We start from the raw sequence: 25,725 nt of genomic DNA on the forward strand, positions 1-25,725 counted from the left end.
AGAAATAGAGAGATGAAATGACTTGCTCAAGGTCATACCAAGAGTAAATGGCAGAGTCAGTTTACCACATCAAGCCCTTTGACTTCAGAAACTATAATCTATCCACTCACTGAACATTACTAGTTCATGCTCTCAAAAATCACTGGTTAACAAACTCGAGAAATCTACTTGATTTTATCACTCCTTGGGGAAAAAAAAAGATTGCTTGTAAAACATGAAAAAGAGGATTCCAAAGCATCTGAGGACCTGGACAATGACAGAGTTGATGGATTATCACTATCTTGATCACTTTACTTGTAAATGGAAATGGAAACTCCATGGGAGATAATAACAAGCAGACTGGACATGATTCTTCCTTGAGACGGCAGTCCCAGGACCTGAGCTCCTGGAAGTGACCACTACTGAGCCTAAAGACAGGATAGAATGATAGATGGGTGATGATGGAATGCTTCTATGCTGGAGGAGGAGAAAGAAATAGTGAATGAATGCTTAGAAGTGGGAAAAAAAACTCAGCCAATATTTTCTTGCTCCATTCTCCTCTTTTTCCTATTCCTGTTTTCCAACAAATGAAAATTAAGTTGTCCCCACCTTCAACTCTGAGGTCCCTGTCCTTGTGAAGGGAAGTATTGGCCACTTTCATTCTGGCAAAGAGGGAGACAATGTTTTTTTTTTTTTTCTTACCGAGGAAACAAATTCTCTCTTGATATGGTTAGTGTAGAAGGGAAATGTACAAAGGAACAGTATTCCCCACCCTCAAAGCAATCTTCCATCATTATAAAGCCTTACATCGATCTTCTTTTTTAAGGTTACAGTTGGCAGAAAACGATTGTAAGCACAGTGGAACTTAATGAGTAACGCTATCAACATCCAAGAGAGAGGTTATCTAATTGCTTCAATTACTAAAGAAATGAAGCCTATGTGTTTCCTCCCAGCCCATTTATAATGTTTTTGGACCTTCAGTGTAGGCTAAATGGATGCCAAAAGTACCACAGCAGACAAATGGGCACGCACAGACACACACGCTAACGCATCTCCTCACCTCTGAGATAATTATCCCTGAGGAATGCCAGTTTCTCAGCTGGCTTCATGTTGACTAAGGGGTGCCATAAGCAATAGATTCGGGCCAAAGGTATTTGAATATTCTCTCTATTTGTTCATTTGGCTGTTGGATTTCACTTGCTGCTGGGTCATGGGGTTCTGGGACTAACAGAACCGAGGAGTTCTCCAGATGCGAAATTCTTTGAAAAGCATTATTTTTCCAGCAGGGAAGCAAATGCTTTCATCAGAAAAATATGTCTTACTTAGCGCTCTAAAACTTTGCGTTTGGCATGGTGAAATCAAACATAAAACTTTTCGTTGGTGAGAGCTGGAGGGAGTTGCAGATTTGGAGAGGAAGGCAACTTGAAGCTGATGTAATGTTTTCCCAAGGAAAGGCCATGGTTGGGAAACTGATCTGTATCCTTAGCCTAAGCTTATAGTAATAATCAGCTATGAAGAAGAAAGAATTTGGTATTGATCTCCTCCTAATCAGAAATCAGACTGAACCTTATCTCATGACAAAGTGTAATTAACTATTTTGTTAATTACTATAATTTTCTTCCTTACATTTATTTTGACAGCGGTGTCAGTAGCAGAAAACTATTTCCTTAAATTGCCTGTTGTCTATTATGAATTACAAATTCACACAATTTTGACAAATGATTTTATTCTCTCTTTTGCATTTGCTTTGGGGCCTCTTGCAACATGATTTTTCAGAAAAATGCCTCTTTGGCTTAAGAAAAAAAAAAAGAAATGAGAAAGGTCATATTGAAAAGATTAAATATAAGGTGAGATACCAGACCTTAGAACTGACTATCAGTCTTTATGAACCTCCTCTCTCTCATCTTATTCTCTCTATATGGTTGTTCTGAGGGCCTGGAATATTGTAAACAAAGAGGAAGTTAAAGGGAAGAGACAGTCATTAACTTAAGCAGGGCCCAAATGTGACTCTTGGCTAATGGAATACACCACATGGGTTTTGGCCTCTCCCAATCTTAAACCAGAGCTGTGGCCCATTGAGAAGTCATATATTCCTCAAAATGTGGTAACCACTGAGGTTACTATGAATCTCTGCCATGAGGCCAAGGGGACCCAAACAAGGCAATCATCTGTCTAGAAAGGACCAAGATAGACTGGAAATGGAGGTCCTACTCTCTTCTCAGGACCAATTCCCTGCCCTCCCAGCTTTGCCTGTGCCTCCATTATTAACCCCACTAAGACCTTAGCTCCTCTTGATTATTGGGTGATACCAGAACTAGAGACAGGTAATTAAGAGGTTATACCAGCATTTACAGTGGTTTCTTTTAGCTATAGTCAGTCAGTCATGTTTTTCCCACTTAGAACCTCAAGAGAGGAAGAAACAAGGGTAGAATGTCAAACTGTATTGACACTCTCCCATGATAACCAGACATATGATAGAAAACAAACCAGAATGTCTGTGGATTCTTCTCTGAATCAGTAGCACTCAGAAAAGACATACTATAGATACACAGGACTAGGTTCCTTCCCCATGGAGTTTCAGTGCTAAGTGATCAACTCTCTCCCTATACACACTTAAGATCAAATGATGTGTCCCTAATAACCATTAGGCTTTGGAGAGCCGGTGGAGGGGGATGTTTCTGTGGAATGCGCTGCTTGTCACTATCTTGCAAAAGCTTATTAACTTTTTAATCTGGTCTATTCAGCTGGCGGGGCGCTGCTGTTTATACTGTGTTACGTGGCTAAGTTTTACTTGTGCTGTTATTATTACTACTGTTATCTATTTTAAATGCTTTAATGGATGACTTTATTATGCTTCTTCCCTGTAGTTTTTAGCAAAGGATGCAACTGAAAAAAAAAATCAAATAAACAAATGAATATTAAGTCACCCAGTACACAAAAAGAGTGGTGAGGTCCATTGCTAGACAAGGAATATTTTACAATCCTTTTGGGAAGTTTTCAAGGTTTCTTTCTTTCCTTTCTGTCATCATTGTTGTTGCTTATTCTGAGAGCCATTGCTCTCTGCTCCCCACCCCCACCACCTCATTGGAGCTTTTCATGTGGGAAATTCAGGTATGGAGACTCCCTCTACCTTTGTAGAACAATCTGTAACTTAGAGTCTTGGAGAGATTAAGCCATGTGCCCAAGGTCACATAGTTCTTAGGACTCACAGAAGGAAGGAATCATAAGGGTCATCTAGGCCAATTCCCTTATTTTATAGGTAAGGAAATAGAGAACCAATGCCTGGCCTATGGGTACACAAATGATGACTCTGAGAGGCAGAATTTGAACCCAAATCCTCAGAATCTAAACCTGTTTCCCCTAATGAATTTGCACATAGGTATGCCTTTGCTCCTGGAGAACAGAGATTGTTTCATTTGTAATAAATCCAGTCTAGCACATAGTAGGTACTTAGCAAATCCTGGTTGACTGACTGATTTCTGATCCTAAGACTGATCTTCTAACCACTATTTCATACTGATTCTCAGATAAAATGATAAAAAAAAAAAAAAAGATTTCTGAAAAAGGCAGTTAATTTTCACAATTAAAATGTATCTTTAAAAGCTTCCTTCTTTTTTGTTTTTTTTAGAGATCTTCTTTTGCACATTTCACATTTGTATATTTCATGTTTAATACCATCACCAAGGCAGTTCTGGCTTATCTATGTGTAGCTAGGTCCTACCTTGGCTCAGACATTCCCAATTCTGTCTATTTTAGGCATTTTGAAGTGCCTCTTATCGCTGTAGAATTCAGATTCAGAGACAGTGAAAAGAAGGGAGATATTGGTTCTTGGCCTTGGGCACATGCCAAAGAACATGAGTTTGATATGGAAGGCTGGAGAATGAATTTGGGATGTGGGTTGGAACCTTATTAAAAAAAAGTAACAAAAATTATTTACATTTCCTTATTAATGAAAAAGTAAACATTGGTTTTCAAAACAACTTACATATATCAGAATCCATCTGCCTGGAATACCGACCTTTAATTGGCTCACTCTTTTTTTTTTTTAACGAGCTAGGATTGGTTCAGGGAATTCTCAGTAAGAAACTTTCTCTATTAATACAGATTAGTACCTTTTCTATCAGATCTGGAATCAGACACTTCCTATCTGTGTTACCCTGGGCAAGTTGCTTAATTGTATTTGCCTCAGTTTCCTCATCTGTAAAATGAACTGGAAAAGAAAATGGTAAACCACTCCAGTATCCTTGTCAAGAAAACTTCAAATGGGGTCACAATGAGTCAGACATAACTGAAATGACTGAACAGCAACCAATAGTTTTAGACAGATTCCTAGGTTTTTGAGAGGCTAAGAAGACTATCAAGGACCCACACAGCCAGCATGTGTTGGAGGAGAGACTTGAACCAGGTCCTTCTGACATTTAGATCTGCTTTCTGTCTGTTCTACTGCACTCCCTCTGAGGCCACTCTTACTCAGGACAATATTTAAATCTTAGATGTTCATGAGCCTAGATACCTAGGAAACTTAAATTATGCCTAGAGGAATTCATCATGATAATGATGAAAATGGCAATAATAGCTAGCATTTATGTAAGGCTTTAAGGTACGTATGGTATTTCACATGTTATTTAATTTGATTTTCACGAAAACCCTGTGAAGTAAGTGCTGTCATTATCCCCATTTTACAGATGAGGAAATTGAGGCAGAAAAGAGTTAAATGACCTTCCCAGGGTCACTCAGTAAAATAATTACACTGGAATTTGAATTGACTTCTTTCTGTCTCCAAGTCCAGCATTCTATCTACTTTGCTACCTAGCTTTTTATATAAGTGGGAACAAATATCTCATAGATTCTGAGAGACTTGGGTGCCGAGAGCAAAGTGGAAAGGGGCCAGATGAGATCTTGTTTCTTTTCCCTACACAAAGCGAGGCGCCCTATAGACTCCAATCTGCCAGCCCTGTGAAAATATTAACTGGAATTCTTTAGGCGAGAGCACTTCCTATGTACCTTGGAGTTTTGCCATTTCCAAAAATAACTAAAATGGTTCTGAATCTATTCATCGAAGACCTTGGATACTTTGCTTCTCACCCTCTGTTGCCCCAATGATGAAAGCTTGTATCTTGATTTAGTAGGAGGTGATGTATAAAGCAGGTACCTCCTCATTCAGTGAATTACAGAGCAGTGAGACTACTAGTCCTGTGGTCAGAGAACCCTCCATGTGACCTTGGGCAAGTCTCTAAGCTTCCTTGCATCTCAGTTTCCTCAGATGCAGGACAGACAGGGTTCTGTGGAATGGCCTTTGAGGTCATTTCCAACTTTAAATCTATCATCTTATCTCTAAAATAATGATTCTTAACCATTTTTTTTTTATTTTTGCATTATGAACCTTGTCAGTCTGGTGAAGTTTATGGGCGCTTTCTCAGGATGTTTTTTAAATGCCTAAAATAAAGTGCACAGGATTGCAATGGAAACCAATTATATTGAAATAAGGTTATAAAAATATTTAAAAATGACATATCAAATGAGATAACACAGGTAAAGTGCTTTAGAAACTTTAATATACTATAGTAGTAGGGCAGCTGGGTAGTACAGTGGATAGGGAACCAGTGGATAGGGAACCAGTCCTAAACTCAGGAGGACCTGAGTTCAAATCCAGACTCAGATACTTACTAACTGTATGACCCTGGGCAAATCACTTAATCCTGTTTGTCTCAGTTTCTTCATATGCGAAATGACAAAACGCTCCAGCATCTTCGTGAAGAAAACCCAAATGGAGTCATGAATAGTTGGCCGTGACTGAACAACATACATGGCAGTTATTATTACTTTGAAACTCTCATATTAAGAACCCCTGATCTAAAGACTCAGAAGTCAACTTAAAGAATTGTTTAATATCAATTATGTCCAAAAATCTTTAGCAAGCTCCTTTCCTATCATACCCCAGTTTGTTTGTCCTGCTATTAGAAGAAGCTCAGATTCACAGGGTCTGTGGGCCACAGTCTTCCTGTGGTTTGATCAGCTGAGGAATTCCAATAATCTTCTTTGTTGACTGCCCCCTCTGCTACATCACCCTTCTCTTTTCATCTGATCTAGGATTCAGGCAAGTTTTCCTTTTGGGAAGTGTAAAAGTCTCTTTCTATATCTCTATTGCTGTCTGTCCTTCTGCACATCACCCCCATCACCAATCTGCTTGCACTGATCATGTTTAAAGGTCACTTATTTTGTTCGACAGGCAGCCAAGCCTGACAGTGGTTTAATGATACCTGAACAAACTATATTAAAATGATATCGCATGTGATCCTAAATAATTACCGGCTAAGAGGAGAAGAAAGCAAATAAGTTTCCATGCAGGAAACCCACATTGAAGATATTCGTTAAAATGCTAAACTCTATTAACCAATTACATAAAAACCTTTTCTATTGCCTTGCTTCATTTCAAACATAGCACGGGCTATTTTGTCTGTGACCTCAAGTGGAACAAAAAGCTACAGAAAGCCATTTGTGTCAGGAGCTGGACTACAGAAGGACAACTAATTCTAATTAGTACGAATTCCCCACAGGCCAGAGGGAGGCCTAGTGCAGGAACCAACTGTCTAATGCTGTTTCTAGCTTGCAACAGGTGGGCTGAGGCCTACCAAAGGTTGTCATGGCAATAGCTAATGGTAGACCTTTAGCGGGACACCAGTAATTAATTGAGTGCATGTCCAGCCTTTGAATGTGATACCTTTTAATATACTTCTGAACTAAAGGAGATTGCCTCTTCTAATTGGTTAAAATTAAAGCAGCAGAAGGCTTTGCCAAGAACTACAGTGATGTGATGCAAGGCTCATTTGGACTGCTTAGACTGAAATTCTTTGCATATTACTGCAATAAGGTGTTACCCCTCCTCCATCTCACTACCACCCCCAGTGATCACAGAGAAAGGTATTTCCTTCTTATAACACTGACAAATCTACAAGATGCCACTCTACGCATGTAATGCATGATTAATCAACATCTGAAACCCTTAAAAAACAAAGTTAAAATTCCGAAAAAAGTTATCAGAAGTATTGAATCTGATTTTCAACTTGTAGGGTTTGAAGATGGAAAGAGAATGCCAATTCTTAAGCGCACCATGCTGCGATGTTACAGCCTTATAAGTGACTATAATTCTTGAGTTCCTAGCCTCATTTGGGAACGACAACAGGCCTGGAATGGTATTGGAATGGAGTCAGGGTAGAAGGACTTGGCATAATGTTTGTCCCACAGGAATTCTCCTAGACACGCAGAATCCCCTCTCTGATAGCTTTTTAAGTAACTCTGCAAATCGCTTCAATCTGAAATCCATGCAGGGTTCAAACTTGGAGGAAATAGATACAGTATTTTCTAGACTTATATCATGTTATAGCCAATTTCTATGCCTTTGCACTGACTTTCTCCAGCGCCTGAAATACACTCTCTCCTCTCCCCCATTTATTTTATATAATACATATTATTATATAAACATACATACATGTATATGTATATATACAAACATACACATATGTATCTATATCTATCTATATATATGATTTCCAAATAAAGTGAATACCAAACATATTAGGCTTAACTTGTCTTTATGGACCTGTCCCAGTTTTCCCTTAGAGAAAAACATATTATCTTCAGTTTCACTGAAAGGACTGAATATGTTACATATGCCCATACACACATATATTTTAAAATATATATACATATATGCAAATACTTACCTTTTTTTTTTGGTAACTTGATGTTCCTTAGGTGACCATTTGAGCTAGAAGTCTTTGTTTCCCTTTCCATTCTCTAAGTACTAGTTGATGGGGAGTTTCTTCCCAGAGGGAAAACTGAAGGACATCTGGATGGTTTTATTCCCTGAAGAAGTCTCTGCATAATTTAGTGATTTGAGTGTCCTAGCTGCTTCATGACTATTGGAAGTCATAGCGTCATAGATGTAGAACTAGAAGGGATCTTAGAGGTCATCAGGCTCAGCCCCCTTATTTTGCAGATGAGGAAACTGAGACAGAGAGGATTGGTTTTATTCCTTTTTGGGTTACAGAATCAGATATGGAAGGGATCTTAGGCAGAAGCTCAGTGGAAAGAGTTTTGGACTGGAAGTTCAAATCTAGTCTCAGACACTTGTTAACTATGTAATTCTGAGCAAATTACATAACCCCCTTTTTCCTCAGTTTCCTTATCTATAAAATGGGGATAATAATAGTACTTCCTCCCAGGATTGTTGCTATGACTAAGTGAGGTAGCATGGGTAAAATGATCTGCAAACCTTAAAATCTTATGTAAATGTTAACTATTATAATTATTATTATTCTACAATAACTAAGTCTGAATAGGATGCCTTTGTCAGAAAGCCTCATGATGTGGTACATCCTATCTGGGCATGCCCATGCCTGCTCCCAGTGTAAAGAATGTCATTGGAAAAATGTAGGTCCAAAAGATAAAAATATATCATGGGATGATTCTATAGCAAAAGGGAGGGATGACCAGTGGACTGCAAGGGACAGTCAATCGATGGCCTGCTCATGTGCTTCAATGGCATCCAGGCAAAATCAAGAGAACATGGGGAAGGCCCTCAGAACATTGGGTGGACCCCTACTGATGAAACAGTGGGATGGGACATCTAAGTGTCACATGGGATGGGTATTACTTGTCATTGTGGGGGAGATTTATCCACATGGATAAAGTCACAAATTCAATGGGGCATTTTGTCAACTCATGTTGTTATCTTTAGTCATTTTTCAGCTATGTTTGACTCTTTGTGACCCCATTTGGGGTTTTCTTGGCAAAGAAAGGGGAGTTGTTTGTCTTTTCCTTCTGCAGCTCATTTTACAGACGAGGAACTGAGGCAAACAGGATTAAATGACTTATCCAGGGTCACACAGCTAGTAAGTATTTGAGGTCGGATTTGAACTCAGGTTTCCCTGACTCAGGTCCACTTAGATAAATACCACCTAGGTGTCCTGCCATTTCATATTTGCAGCAAATAACCCGTTTCTGGGCTGTAAACATCAACAGGAGAATGACTGCAGAGGAAGGGAATGTTTAAACACTCTTTCTTTACCACCACCTTTAACTAAGAAGACCACTGGATTATCCTCAGGTTTCCTTTCTCTCAACCTCAGATCTGCTAATACTCTGGAGAATCATCCCCAACCATAGCACTGTGTCATGAGAATGATTTTATTAATAAAACTCCTTCAATGTGACCTCCTGGGATTTTCCACTGCCATTGTTTGGGTATCACTAGGGGCAAGAAAACGAGGCTCCTTTTAATAACACATTTACATAAGTTGATCTGAATGATCCCCATGTGATGGTATATCTCCAGGGCTGGCCTGTCATCTTGGAACAGCCTAAGGTGCTGGTCCCAAAGAGATTAAAACTCAAGAATTAACTAGTCTTCATAAAATGGGAACATCTCTACAAGCAGTAAAACAAATGATTATCATTTCTTTTTGGCGTTGGACTATGCCAAGCTAGAGAAAAACAGAGCTTTCAAACGCCGACAATCTGGTATATTGAAGTATGACCATTATTTTTTATTTTCCACATTTTTGGTCCAAAGACAGTTCTGAGTAATTGATTCCCATAATGAGCTATGGTTCGTTAGTCAATTTAATTTATAATTGAATTGGATGGATGTAACTCTGTGTAAAATTGTCTCTGAAGAATCTGTTTTGTTCGTCTGTTCAACTTCTGACAGGGATGGAAGAAAATCTAAATTATTCCCTCCTGCAAGAGGGAAAAATTCAGTCTCAGCCTCCCTGGTGAAATTAAGAGAAAAAAAAATATTTTTAATAGTTGCCATGCAAAAATATTATGGCTTTACTAAAATTTATACAAGCATATCAATTAACACATTCATGACTTGAGAGACTGCTTTGGTGATGGGAAAATGTGCTGGAGGCCACAGCCTTTTACAGGCCCATGGAAAGGTTTCTCCTTATTAGAATGAGCTCCAGGTCTCTCTACATTTATTTTTATCAGTTATTGACAAGGCTTGTCTTATTACTACAGAAATATACCGTGGAAACAATGCCTCTAATTCTCCAGGTGTTTTGCAATCATTGTAACTTGTATTTCCCATACGTTCCTGTAACAGTGTAATTTGGGGGAGCAATTATTAAAATAACCATGTGGATTTTTTCCCCCTCTAAGTTCTGAAAAGGTTGTCAGGATTTAAAAAAAAAAAAACCCAACCAACTTTAATTGTTAACAATAGATTTTTTTCCCTCTCTTTGTCCAAAGATTGTCTTACTTCCCGAGTTTTTTATCTTAAAACTTCTCCCCATGCATGCGTGCAAAATAAAACCATCATTATGTACAAGGAAATGTTTTACAGTTAATGCCATCTAAGATATTCTCCAAGTGCCAAAATGCATAGGATTTTGGTGAAAGGCAATCTGCTCTAGCAATATCTTGCATGCAAACTAGTCTTGTCTAAAACCTGAGGCAGGAGCTGTACACATTGCCTTGGATGGCACCTATGGAGTTGGCTTTGATACTATGCCCAGAAGTGGGTTGCATGCTGTGATCTGAACGAAATTTAATCATTTTTCAGAAGCTAGGGGCCTTTGAGGTGCTCTTGTTCCATAAGACTTATTATAGCTAAGAAAGACTAAGGTATATGCCTTATTATTCCTTGTTAACAATGGTAATGCGGTAATAAGCTCTAATGATGAACTACTGTGTGAAATAGATTTAGGCTGATATAGCACAGGGAAACTAGGAAACTATGTATCCGTTCTACATAAACAATGTATCATTGAGCCAGCAAGGGCATGAAACGACATCCCACAATCTGATAAAGAAAAGGCCCTATTGTTTTTAAGCATGCTATTTGTGTGGTCTGTGATCTAATCATTTACAAACGTAAATATCTGATCTAATTACAATGATGGCAGAAATAATGGTGAGCCAAAGATAGGTCAGATGATGGGATTCGCCATTATCAATTTTGAGAGAAATATGTTTTCGTGAAATTCTTTCTGTTTTCCCCCCTCACTGCCTACCCTTACTCCCCTCATTATCTGAGTGCTAAATGGAAATCAGGTGAGAGAAGGTTTAAATTTGTGGAATTTTTCTCCTTTTTTTTCTTCCCTTCTAAGGAATTATGCCAGATTCTTCAAGTTGTCTTGGATTCCAGGGAAGGGATTTGTTAAGAACTTGTTCTGTTGAGCTAAAACGAAGTCAAGTACAAGTCATGTCATTATTTCTCTGATGACATGGTTTTCTTCGGCAACAAAGGATGAACACACACACACACACACACACACACACACACACACACACACATGAATTTTGGATATCTATAGATTTTGTCAGGTCCTTAGTGTCCATGATTAGGGTTGATAGATGATTTAGTTGAATTTAACTCTCCATTCCTACAACATATAATCCGGGGGAATGAATGAGTAGAAATCCCACTTCTTCCATTGTGTAGACCTGTCTGGCACAACTGAAGGGGATTTGGATTGCCTCCTTGGCCTGTCATTCAGGACTTTCTGTGGTCACATTTCTGCTTGCCTCTGGAGCCTTGAATGACCAGTTTTCTGCATGTATGTGACCTCGTAGGTCAATCATACCTTCTGTCTGTTCCCATCTCTCCTAATAGAGGTTCCTTTTCTCTGCCTTCTTACATCTTACCCTTATGTTAGTGACCAGCTGAGATCTTAACTATTTTATTATGTCTTCCTTTCCCAGGATCGTCTCTACTAGAATGCTAGAAGACATTAGGAGACAGATGGGAATACTGAAACCCTAGCAGGAATCATAGTATTATAACAAGGAGGTTTTGCCTACAGTACAAGAAGAACAAGGCTTCCTAACCTGGGGTCCATGAACTTGGAAGAGTAAAATACACATACACACACACATATATATGTGAGTGTGTGTATGTATATGTATATATGTATGTATATATCTTTCTTTTCACAAACCTCTAGCTGAAATTTGTAATTTCCTTCAATAATGAATTTAGAAACAAAAACAATTGCAGTTCAGCGAAGGATTCGGTTGGCTTCTTCACTAGGCTACAAAAGAGGTCTGTGACACTCAATAGTTAAGAACCCCGGAAGGAGATGGAACGTTGAGACTATGGTGCTTGGTCTTCATAAAATTCCAACTATTCTATCTTCTTTTCCTCATTCTCCTCCCCTTCCTACTACAGTAGGAACTGGACCTGAGATTTCCTTGGTACAGAGAACTCCCAGATGAAGGAGTTTCCTTTACCACTAAAAGTTTGCATTTCTCTGTGTGGTACGTGGTACATGAAAGATGAAATGACTAAGGAAACAGAGGTTCCATCTTCTAAGTATATTGATTTCTGGAGTAGTGCATGCCAAGTACCCAACAAAGCCTAAAGAACTGAGAGATTAAATGATTTGCCCAGAGTTGTGTAGCCAATATAGGTCAAAAGTTGGATTTGAACTTGAGCCCCCCTGGCTTCAAACCTTGTTCTATCATGTTTCTTTTTGGTATTATTATTATTATTGTCAACAACAACAACAATTACAAAAATAAATCACACTGCCAAGAAAGATAGCATGGTGTAGTAGATCGAAAGCTGCTTTTGGAGTCAGGAGGAACTGGGCTGAAGTCTACCCTTTGACATATCCTAGCTGTGTGAATCTGGGCAAGCCAGCATCTCTCAGTTCCCTAAGCCAGGAGACAATCAATCAACAATCAATCAATATACATTTATTAAGTACCTACAATGTGCCAGGCACTGTGCTAAATGCTAGGTAGGGTGGGAGATCAAATACAGTCATTCCTCCCAAGTGCAAAATACTTAGTAAAATAAATCAAAATACAATTAAACATGGACAATCTGACATTTTAAGGCCAATTCAACGTTAAGGCTGTGGGCATCTTTATGTACAGATTAGTGGCCTTGTTTCAATTTTGAATCTGATGGCTTTGCCCTTACCAGCTCTCTGAGACTATCAGTTGCTCAGTGGGTATAATCTGTTTTCATAGATAAGTGTTTCCTCCCTGGTACGTTCTGTAGCAATGAAGTCAGAGGTCTAATTTGAAAACAAAGTATCAAACACATGTAACATATTAAAATTTGAAAAGGGCTGCATGTTATCACAACCCTGAGAGATATGTTTTTAGTTTCCCTATTTTGTAGATAAGGAAACTGAGGCAAACGAAGTTTAAGTGACACGCCCAGGGTCACACAGCTAATAAGTGTCAGAACCAGAATTTGAGCCCAGGACTTCCTGACTGTCCATTAGAGATGGGATTCTGATGCTTCTCAACAAGCGCCATAACAAAGATACTTTATAGTATCACGTATTTAGATCTGGAAGAAAACCTAAAAGCTACAGAAGGCGTCTGGTAATAATGGGCCTGGAGAAAGAAAGATGGAAGACCTGAGTTCGAATTTGACTTCAGACACGAGTTGTGCCACCCTGGCAAGTCATTTAACCTTTGTTTTCCTTGGTTTTGTCAACTGTACAATGAAGATAATAGCACTTCACTCTCAGGATTTTTGTGAAGTTCAAATGAAATTATATTTGTAAAGCACTTAGAATAGTGCTTGGCACATTGGTGGTACTACAGAAATGTTAGACATTATTATCACTTAACTACTAGGAGCCTCAACCTATAAGATATAGATAATAATAATTATAATATGTATGAGATTATTTACAGTGATCCCTTCCCCTCCTCTCTCCCCTTGCTTTCCTTCCTCCTCCCTTCTGTTACCCTTAACCTTCTTATCTTACAGATGAAGAAAGCAATACACTGAGTGTTTTAGTGTTTGCCCAGGGTCACACAACCAATGTTTGAGGCAGGATTTGAACCCAGACTTCCTGACACCTGGGTCACTCAGTCTCTCCTATCCTAGTCAATGTTTGGCATGTTTGTTAAGTCTGTTCTTTAGATAACAGCTTCTGTAAAAGAGAAAAATAAAATACAGTTCATTCCCACATACAGAATCTTCCCCAAAGGTGATCAGTTTGAATACAGCTCGTGTGCATCTACCCAAAACAAAATTTCTCCTCATCAGGTGAATGAATCACTGGAGACCACTAATATTGTAATTGCTCCGTTTCTACTGAGGACTTTTCAGCAAGCCTCATTTTTACTGTACACTAGCTGTGTGAAATGGATTGAAGGGCGAATCTCAAAAAACTCCACAACAACCCTCAACTGAGTGTCCGTCATTCATACCTAGTACACAGTTCAATGAGACAAACTCTGGAGCTCAGGTACGTAGTGCCATAATGAGTTATGATCCAGGGCAGTGGGATCAGTTGTGATCAATCAATCAGCTAGGAACCGCTCCAAGACAGAGTTTCACTTTGGTCCTTAAAACGTTTTGAGCATGCTTTTGAGAAGTATTGTTTTTAATCTAAAGTATGAGATCAATATTTGGAATCAATAAGCATTCATTTCCAACTAACAAGTTCAGTGGCTAGTGGGTTCCTCTAAATATTTTCATAGCCAGGAAATCTTTGTTGGGCTGAACACTGGCTTGCAAATATGTCCAGTTTTAAGAGATGACCCCCTTAGCAAAAAGAAACAAATAAATAAGCCATCCGGCTCCAAGACAGCTTTCTGAGTTCACCACTCACACCACAGAGAAGTGCACTCTTTTTCTAGGATTTCCAACAAAACCTCTATGACCTTAGTGTTGGGCGGCAGTTTCATTCCAGGCCCAATAAAAAATAAAACATTATTTATTGACAGCTTCGGCCCTCATGAAATTTTATAACAGATTCTATGTGATGGGCTGAAAGAACTTACAAAGATATTGAGGAATCCTGTAATTGATTGTGTGAAGAACCAGAAGATTCCTTGTGCAGCCAAAATAATGGCCATATGAATTCCCAGAACATGTGGATGTAAATGGGGAAACATTATTAATTATCTCTTGTATGCCACGTACTGAGATAAGCAGTTTCAATCCTCACAGCTACCTTGGGAAGTAGGTGTTATTATTTTAGAGTTGAGGAAACAGAGACATATAGAGGTTGAAGACCTTTCTAGGAAGTATCTGAGGATGGATTTGAACTCAGGATTTCCTGATTCTGGGTTCAGTGCTCTATCCCCTGTGTCAACTAGCTGCCTCAAGTGTAGATGTATTTGTGATTCCCAGTTGGGTTCTGGAGAGATCTTCAGTGTTGTTAAAATGGTAGGAGAAATAATGATTCTCCCATAAGTGTTACTAATATTCATTTTATGTCATATATACTAAAAGAGATTATAAGCCACTTAAAGACAGGGGCTATATTCTTTTGTAATTCTTGTAATACCAAGTATAGAGCTGAGGAAAGATGTGATATTCAATTATCTACTGGACATTTTGTGGCCCAATATTATCTCTGAGTAAGACATAGTTTCATGGCACCAGGATAATGGAGTCATCTTCAACTCCTCATTCTACCTCATACCCAATTTGTTGCCAAAGCTTTCCATTTTTCCACAATAGCTCTTGAAAACTGATTCCTTCTCTCTATCCACACAGCCACCACCTCCATTCAGGCCTACATCTCCTCTCACCTGGACTATTGTAATGGCCTCCTAATAGGTCTCCCTACCTGAAGCCTGTCCTCATTCCAGTCTTTTCTCTACACAGTTGTCAAAGTGGTTTTCCTAATGTGCAGGTGACCATGTCACTCTCAGATTCCCACTAAATAAACTCCAGTGGCTCCCTATTGCTTCTAGACCTAGGATCATATATAAATTCCTCTACTTAGTGATTAAACCCTTCGTGACTTGGCCCTAACCTATGTTTCCAATTTCATTGTATATTACTTAACTTCCTACACTCAACAGTCCAGTCAAAATGGCCTCATACAAAGTATTTCATCTCTTGTTTCTATGTGTTTGTACCAGCCAACCCCTACCTGGAATATAATCCTTTCCTTGTGAGTCATGGAATCTTTCTCTTTCTTTAAGACACAATACTTACTACAAGAAATCTTTCTTGAACTCCCCCCAGAGCTAACACCTTTTCTCCCTAACTGCCTTGTATTTAATAACCTTGTTTTTATTTTCTACATATGTATTCTGAATGCACACACACACACACACACACACACACACATTATCTCCTCAATTAGGTTGCAGCCTTCTTGTAAGTAGGGATTGTTTTATTCTTTGTCTTTCTATCCACAGTACTTTGAAGAGATGCTTCATAAATGCTTCTTGATCGATTGACCACAGGTTATGGCTCCTTTACCATAAATGAAAATATGCCCTCTTGGGGTAGTGACATTGTGAGAGATAGACTGTGATTCATAAATTTGGTGCTATTTCTGCCATAGTTCTTACCTGTCTGACTCCATACTCATCCTTCATCCCACCTAGCTACTGTATCTGAGTCTTTCATGAATCCCATTTTGTCTACTGGATTTGGTGGTAGTGACTTGACTTGATGTGACTTCACATGAGACTCTGATTACTCTCTTGGCTCACAGTTTAGGCCATACACCAGCCCCAACTCCAATCCAGGCCTGCTTCTCTGTCTCTCTCAGGTCCTCTTAGTCACTATTAAACCAGTACCTTGTAGACTCATGGATAGGACAACATTTTCATGGGATCCCACAACTTGGCTCTAAGAGCTGCCATCTTGTTTCTCAAAGTTATGAGATGTGATTGTGAGACATAGGATAGATTGAAAAAACTGCCATAAAATAAGCTAGACAAAACACTGTGTGGGACACTAGAAGATATATAATACTTAAACAATTCTGAGTTTTTAGTAATTCAAATAATTCAATGGTCTAGTAATTCTATAAGATACCAAAACAGATAGTGATAATTCACAGTATTATAAGTGCATTGGTGATCTGATAATTTAAAAGGAGTTGGAGAAGTATTATTCAAGGACATTCTTCACTAGGAACCATATCTCCCATAGCATGATTCGCATTTCTGTTAAAGAGAGTTACTTTCCAAAGGTACTCCTTGCTCCTCAGGGCACTGTTGCTATTATATTGATTGCAAAACCCAGATTCTGGGACTCTGGGATAATTAGGCACCCTCCAGACCTCTTTTGAACTCAAAAAGTTGGAGACTTCACTCCTTCATCCAGAAGAAAAAGACCAAGTGAAGATACCAAAGTTAAAGACTTATTTCTTGAGGCAACATGGCCTTAGAGCATTTTCTTTCACCAGACGCTGGGAGCCAAGGAGTCCAACTATGAAAAGAGTAGCTGAAAGGAGCAAGACAAGACAGATGGCAGAAGGTGACTCAGACCTTTAGAATGCCTTTACAGCCAATCAAAGAGCCTCCCACTCACCATGTGATCAATCAACCCGAACCAGTTGCAGAATGTCTATTCATGCTCCAATGTCTCTTTAAAGCATTTCTATTTTATGTCATCACGATTTTCCTGAAAGAAGCCTCTTCCACATGAAGAGAAATTGTTGATACCCCCACTGCAACAGCAATAATGAGGAAGGGGAGCCCACAGACAATTTTTTCTCGAAAGCATTGATAATGCCCAACCAAGTGGCCATTTTCTTATGATGGAGAAACAGCTTTAAACACTTCTCTCTCAATGGGTTACCTAGTTCCCATAATGTCCTCTGCCTCTGAGGGGCTCTCTTTTCTCAGAGAAATAGAGTTAAGGGAATTTCAGGTGAAATAGGAAAGCCAAGGGACCACTCCGGGAGAATGGACAGGAGCCTGGCCAATATCGTACTAGATAAAAGAAGCATGAGAATTGAGAGTAGGAGCCAAACTATCCATGTTTTCAGTATTCCATCAGAGAAGAGAACAAGCTGCTTACTCCCATTTATGGATACACTAATGCTTGCTGTGCTGAAATTAAACACTGCCTAGACCAGGTATTTAGAATGCCCATCAGAAAAGAGATTAAAAACAGTAAATCTCAGACCCATGAGACCAAGACTAAATCTGGCAAGGAGCCTGCTCTACACAAGACGTCCTCCTATTCTTGGAGGCAGCAAACTTCATCCTGACCAGGCAAGACCTGGGAAATGGTCATTTTCTTCTCTTTCTGTCTCTGTCTCTGTCTCTCTCTTTGTTTATCTCTCTCTCTGTCTCTGTCTCTGTCTCTGTCTCTCTCTCTCTCTCCATCCTCTTTTGTCTTTCTCTCTCCCTTTTCTTTTCCCTCTCCCTCTTTGATTCCTCAATCCTGTTCTTAACTAAAATAAGATTTATTCCCAAAGAGAGGGAAGAAGTCTTAACTCCTCTTAACTCCCCTAAACAAAAGAGGGGAAAAAAATTTCCTGAAGGGGACGATGGTGGTATGTAAGCCAGAGAAGGGATTCCTCCTCAGATAATGGAGGACAATATCTATGAAAAGAGAAGAAAGCTGTAAGCAGAATAATATGAATATTGACTAAGTTGTCATCGACATTGTCAACGCAATTAAGCAAACATCAGTTCTGCATCTAGTATCCACAGGGCATTAAACTAGGTGTTGGGATTGGAAAGTATCCATGAAAGACATAGTCTTTGCCCTCCAGAGACATATGTTCTCATCCAGTAGACAAAGTTTATGCGCAAACATCCTATAACACAAAAGAGTCAAGCTACAAGGTTGGGAAAACTAGAGTCACTTAGCTGGAGAAGAGGAAAGGAACTTGGTGCAGTGGACAAAATACTGCCTTTAGAGCCAGAGAACCTGGGTTTAAATCTTACCTCTGATGCTTATGATCTGTGTGACTTTAGGCAAGTCACTCTACTGCCCTGGGTCTCAATTGCCTCATCTACAAAATAAGGAATTGAATAGGATGGATCCTAAATCTTTTTCTAGCTCTAAACACAGGATCCTAAGGCTCAGGGGTTGGTGGTATATGTGTATTTGTCATATGGAAGACATATTAGATTTGCTTTGTTTGGTTCCAGAAGACAGAACTTGGAGACTTGGGTCAAAGTTACAAAGGGACAAATGTAGGTTTGGCATCAGGAATTTAAAATTAAAGGAGAAGTGGTCTGCCTTAGGTGATGGTGGGTTCCCTTTACCTGGAAGAATTTAAGGGTGAGTACTTATCATGGGGTCTGGGTTGAACTAGATGGCCAAAGAGGGCCCCTTGACTCTAAACTCTGTGAACTTGTGAATTCATCTTATGTTAGCCAAGAAAAAAGGTAGCTTAATCTTAGACAGTGTCTAAGAGATAGATGATTATCCCATTTTCCTCTGTTGCTCTGATCCAATCCAAAGTATTGCAAACACTTGTGGCTACCACATTTTATGAAGGATGCAGTCAGTCTGGTGAGGGGAATGGAGAACAGAAGACTTTGGGAGTCCCTGGGGCATAATAGCAGTCTTCAGCTTTGGAGGGGCTACCCTATAAAAGTGGGATGAGATCTTTTCAGCTTGGTCTCCAAAGGTAGAATCTTCAGCTATGGGTAGAAGTTATAGGGATTTCAGTTGGCTATCAGGAGAAGCTTTCTAGTCACCCATACTGTCTCAAAATGGAATGAACTGCCAAAGCATGCATCAACCATCCCTTCACTGAAGGTCAGCAGGAGTGGGAAGGTCTCTATTCAGGGAATTTACAGAGAAGATTCCTGTCAGGCTATGACAGAGGTCCTATTAAACACTGAGGTCCATTAAAACTTTGAGAAACCATATGCTTCCTAGCTCTGATTTTCAAATTTGTTTTCATTCTAGCCTTGTTTACGGCACAGTGGAGGAGGCAGAGGAATTGGTATCGCCTACTACCTCATGTGAGCTTGAACAGGTCGCATCCCTAGTCTGGATCTCAGCATCCTCTTGTGTAAAACAAGAACATTGGACTTGATGGCCTGGAAAAATCCTTTCTATCTCCAAATACATGATCCTGTAATCTGATGATAATTAGCATACATTGTTGACAAGTTTGGGCCGCCGCCACCATTGTTTAACTTTAACCAAAAACATTCAACTCCTTTAACCCTGTTGTTATGTAACTCCTCCCCCCCAACTCATCTTACCATATTAAAAAGTGAATTTTCTCCAAATAAACAGGAAGACAAACATGGGTCCTTAATGTTGTTTGGCAAGATGGAAAACCCAGAAGGAATGCCGACTTGATCTTTGGTTACCACTAGTAAGCAAAAGCTTTGTAATTTGGAATAGCTGACTTTTTGTACGTGCTGTTGAGCTGGAGTTCATCTTTGACTTCTAAGCCTGCTTTTCCTTTTGGGTGTATTTCCATCCAATACCCTACCAGATTTATATATGCAATATCACCCAGAGGATGATGTACAGCATGCAATGTTGGTGTTGTTGGAACCATCAATTTGCAACAATAAAAAGTTAAAAAGACAAATGTAATGATAATGGTGAACAAAAAGAAATCAATATTTTTCTAACTTTTCATTTCTGCCTGTCTTCTATTCACTATTTAACTATTATTCCATTTCTACTTGGTTTTGTTTTTCTTTTTTTTCTTTCTTTCTAACAATCTTCCTCTACTCCTAAAACTCTCTGGCTATCTCCTCTTATTTTTGCATCTGTGGCTCACTTTTTAACCTAGTTTTTTTTTCATTTACTATTTCTTTATTTCCTCCTTTTTTCTTCTTTTTCCCCCCAGGGTCATTTTATCATTTTAAATATTATTCCTCAGTACCTTCATTTTTTTTCTTCAAAGCCCCCTTCTTTTGTCTTTCTACTTTCTGCTTCCACCTTTTATATTTTGTTCTTGTTTCTCCTTGCTATTTCTCAGTGGATCTTTCTTTTTCCCTCATTTCAACTGCAATATGTCCTCTCTGATTCTTTCATCCACGTTCCCTCTCACTGCCTTCTCAGCTCTTCTTTTTGTCGGCTAGTTTTTACTCCTCTACGTTTACTTTTTTTTCCACTGGATTTTTTTCTCCCTTTTAGAAACTGGTCCAGAAATGTAGGGGGTATCCCTTGTTCTCATATTTTTTCATTGTAATAGCTTGACCATGGGAAATAAAAGGTGTTTACATGGACTGTTTAGGAAAACAATTGCCTATCATCAGGTTGTTTGGGCTACAATTTGAGTACAAGACTTGAAATCCATTAACTCAAACTCTGCCAGTTATACTTGGACTATTGGACCTTAGCACTTCCTCCTGTGTGGAATTCTTAGCTTGCAAGCTGTCATTTTCTCTTCCTTTCCAGTCATTTAAGCACAGCATCATCTTTCATAAATTCTTGTGGATCAGCTGGATTTCTTTATCCTTAAAAAGAATATGATGACTCTAGATTTAAATCTCTAGACTTGATAACTTCAACTGGATGGATTCGGACAAACTGGTGATTTGGCTCAGCGTTTGGGTGGTCAGCACACTTGGAGTGAAGAGTGGAGCCCCTTGGGATAAAATGACTGGGGAAGAAATATGGTGGGAATTCTTGGTTCAAACCCTGGAGGATTTGATCAATGCCAGTGTTCACTGGTAGTAGAAATTCCTCTCACAGAACCACTTGCTCAGTGCCCATAGTAATGTAAAGGAAAACAACTTTGAAAGACCTTGTACTCTGGTCAATGAATGAGACAGAATTCATGATTTCATCTGATGATGAAAAATTTCCCCTGCCTTGTGGCATAGAGGTGATGTACTGAAGGTACAGAATGAGACAGACTTTAATAGAGGGATAACTTGTGGATTTGCTTTTGTTTAACTCTATTTATACTGATTATTTTTGAGTATATGTTTTTGTTTTTAACTTTTTATTATTGAAAATTTATGATCCCAACTATACTTTTATAGAAGAAGGAAGTGTGTAGGTAGTGATAGTCCTACAAGAAAGAAAAAGAATAGAGAAAAGGAAAAAAGGGAGGAAGGAAAGAAGGGATGAAGAGCTAGAGAAAGAAAGAAGGAAGGAAGGAAGGAAGAAAAAGAAAGGAAAAGAAGAAAGAAAAGAAAAGGAAGAAAGGAAAAAATAAAGAAATTAAAAAAAGGAATAAGGAAGAGAAAGGAAGGAAAGGAAGAAAGAAATAAGAGAAAAAGAAAGAGAAAACGAAAAAAGAAAGAAAAGGAAAAAAAAGAAGGAAGGAAAACATCAGTGAAACATCAAAGCAAGGCAGAAGAAAGTACATAGAAGTTAGAAAAGAGGCCAGCAAAGCCACATTAAATGCAATTGAGCACCTTCTGTTTCACTTGAGAGTTGCCTGGGGCACTTAGTGGTCAAGCCTCTTGCCCAGCATCATACAGACCCTAAGTATCAGACTTCCAGGTTAGCTCCACACTATACTACTCTAAACTTAACAGACAGTACAGAAGTGCATAAATTTACATCGATTTCTTGTGTTGTTCTTGTTCACTGTATATTAGAATGCTTGTCTTTGCAAAGTTCATAAAAAGGAATCCCCCTTTCCCCAAGAAATTCTGCTGTCAGATAGTGGTCATGGGAAAATCCACTAAGCCTAATAACCCCTGGAGAGGTAGTCCACTACCACAGAATGTGTGTCAGATCTGGAGTGAGGACAATTGGGTTAAAATCTTACCTCTACCACTTACCATTTCTATAACCTTGACAAAATCACTTAGCCTTCTGGGTTTCCATTGCCTCATCTGTGAAATATAGGGGTTGAACTAGACTTCTAGATTTCCCTTAAACTCATGATCTATGACCACATTTGAGGCTTTGATAAAGAAAAAATTGCAAAGATATAGACGGAAACTATTAAGAAGGAGAAGTAGCAGATGGACCGAGGGGCCACTGGAGAGATGAGAACACTGCCTGAGCTCTGGATTTAAGGTGAACCTTGAGAGTTTTACATTTTTTCCACCCTGGCCTAAATGGGAAGAACCAAATGTTCTAATTTTCACAAACCCGGTAGATTCTTGACATAGAAGCTGGGAAAAATGCTGTTGGAAAATAGGCTCTTTCGTAGTAGAAGCAGACCCAGGAAGTACAATTTTTTTCCTTGTCGTTAAAATTCAGCCCTCCCCTCTTTGTCCCTTGTTGGCTATTAAAAAAAAATAACCCAAAGGCCTAATTATGTGTGTCCTTGGCTATTAAAAAAAATAAATGAAAAACTCTACAGAAACTAGCTGCTATAATCTTTATTAACAGACAGTATACATATTGTTAGAACCTTCCTTCCTGAGAGCCCTCAGCAAGATTTTCCATTCCTCTACCTATAAGATGAGCCATCACAACTCAGCTTCCCAGAGTACCTCACAGGTTAGTTTATGAAGCGTGTTTATTTAATTCATCAGTTAAAATACTGAAATTAAAACTTCATTCACCCAAATACATTTATTAAATGCTTAACATTTCATAATATCTTAAATAAATGTCTTTAAAAACTGCAAGGACTTTTATATCCACTGAACTGTTAGAAAATGCTAAGAGAAAGGAAAGGGCAGATACTACTGAATGTGTTATAGATAGGAATATGGAAGCCCCAATAGGGAATAATCCTAAATTAAAGAGCCTGGGATAGAACTTCAGTTGTAGAGTTCAGGATCTGGGATTATGGCCTGAAGGTCCAGTGTTCTTTCTATTAGACATTATTACTGAAAACAAATTCCACGGGCTTCATTATCATTCCGGTCCTCTAAAGATACTCACCTACCTTGATTTTTCTTTCTTTAAATGCTCTCGGTCTTTCCAAAGGTACTGCTTAACAATTTGAGTAACTCTCGCTCTCTGTGCTTTAAGAAATAAGCAAGTGAGAAAATAGACCAACAAAAAACTCTAGTCTCATTGGGCTTCCTTGGTGAAAGGGAAGATTTTGGCATGTGTGTGTCGGGGTGGGGAGAGAGGAGGACGATGTATCAGGTTGGAGAGTAGAGGGAACTGATGAAGGTGAGTAAGGTGGGGAGTGGACCATCAAGTTACAAAGGGTTATAGCTCTAAGATGGAAAGGGTGACTGGAAATCAACATGGAAACCTGAAGCAGCAATATACAAATAGGGTCCACAACTTATTAAAAACCAGGGTGTGGGGAGATGTGGGAGAACATCTTTCCTACCCATAACTCTGTGGGAAATATAAATGCAATAGATCATTTACATAACCGCATAATGTGCCTAGATATAACAGATTATTTGCATAACTGCATAATGTCACTAATCATGGAAAAAAAGACTTAAATATTTCTGGGATGCGAACATACAGAATTATATAAGCTTTGCATATCAACCAATAATCACAGCCTTCTTTTCTTTCTAGCCTGTCCCCCCCAAGTGCAGGGCAAGAGAGGGGGTGCATAGGTGTGTGACTCTTGGAATAAATGAACCAACCACTCCACCATCAGGGAAGGAAGGGAGGAGAAGTGATTAAGAGACCCAGTCTGAGCCTGACATTCTCAACATTCTTGCCAGTATTATTAGAGACTGATCAAGACCTGTACTCATTGGGCAGCAAGAGCAAAGTCTACAGAAATTAATTTTCATTTTAGTAATGAGGAAGAATCAGATCTGCCTCCTTAGCATCATTCACCTTACTTTCTTGTTAACAAAGACGGCATTTACAGACACTGGTACAGGAAAAAAAAAAAAGCAGCCAGCGCAGTTTAGTAAGGTTTAATGATCCTCTTTCATAACCAATGTGGGCTGTTCCCTATTATATATTTACCTTAGTGCAAAAGTTCCTTTGCATGCACAATTCCATTGAGTTCATTATATTTTTTAATGCACCTCAGTCTAATTTCAGATCCTGATTTCCCAGTACAAACTAAAGTAACAAATATATAATTATTCTCATAAATAACTCAGCACCTTATATTTCAGGCAAGTTTCCCCACAAGGCACAAGTGCCCTATATTAAATTCTTTTAAGTGTAAGTTGATTAAGGTAAAAATTAGTTGTTATTACCTTATGGACATTTTAGTTTTTTAGCAGAATTGCGAAGCCAGGTCTATCACGAGTAGATTTGTTGCCGCCCACAGGTATAATCACTGGGAAAATTAATAATCATGTTCAGTATGACTATAAATCATTGTGGTTTAGGCAATTAATTTCTGTAGAAAAATGAAAGATCTCCAAGTGTTATTATTGTGCAAACTACATGTTGTGAAGACCCAGATCCAACACAGTCAAATTGCAAATGCAGGGTTTCTAATTTCAGAGTGTGATAATATGGGGTCATCAGAGGCAGGGAAGCTGACGATACTGAATAAGTAATGTTGGTAATTTTTAGCAGTTTATGACTGTAGCATTCAGTATGCACCCGCCGGTAGGCAGAGTCCCTAAACCAGATGTGGCAGCCTCGAGAGATACTGATTCCAGCAAAGGCAGAGAAAATGAATGCACAGGTATTTGAATAGGAACACTGAGGACAAATGTACAGGACTGTAGGGTTTAAGAGACCCTATAAACTTATTTCTTAGTTCTTTCCATTGACAATAGAATCACAGAATAAGATCATTACTAGATTTAGAGTCAGTCAGTAAACAAATATTTATTAAGCATTGACTGTGCGACAGAAAGCATGCTACCCACTGAGAATACAAAAAAAAAGAAAAGTATAGTCCTCATCCTCAAAGAACTCACATTCTAATGGAGTAGACAATATGCAAATAACTTGGTATATTTGGGATATATACAAAGTCGACGAGAGGACATCTTAGAGAAGTCATGAGTAGTGAGGGAGGGCTAGGAAATGCCTTTGGCAGAGGGTGGGACTTGAGCTGAGTCATGAAGGAAGCCAGGGAAAGCGAGAAGTGTAATGAGAAGGGAGGGCATCCCAGACATGAGAAAGAGCAAGTACAATGACACAGACGGGGGAGATGGAGTGACTATACAAGTGACAGAAATAGACCAATGTTGTTGGATGATAAGTGCATGAAAGGGAGTAAAGTGGAAGACTGGGAAGTCGGGAAGGGGCTGAGTTATGAAGAATTT

General features: G+C 38.9%; 1 long non-coding RNA gene across 1 annotated transcript in view; it reads right to left on the reverse strand.

Moving 5' to 3' along the window:
- Nucleotides 1-1,719: 1,719 nt before the first annotated feature.
- Nucleotides 1,720-25,725, reverse strand: part of LOC140529930 (uncharacterized) — a 52,372-nt gene continuing 28,366 nt past the window's right edge. Inside the window, exon 2 of the long non-coding RNA XR_011975739.1 lies at nucleotides 1,720-24,779. This is a non-coding gene — a long non-coding RNA (uncharacterized lncRNA). The remainder of the gene's footprint in view (nucleotides 24,780-25,725) is intronic.

The sequence above is a fragment of the Notamacropus eugenii genome, chromosome 2, assembly GCF_028372415.1.
Source record: "Notamacropus eugenii isolate mMacEug1 chromosome 2, mMacEug1.pri_v2, whole genome shotgun sequence".
In the NCBI taxonomy this organism is placed as follows: Eukaryota; Metazoa; Chordata; class Mammalia; order Diprotodontia; family Macropodidae; genus Notamacropus; species Notamacropus eugenii.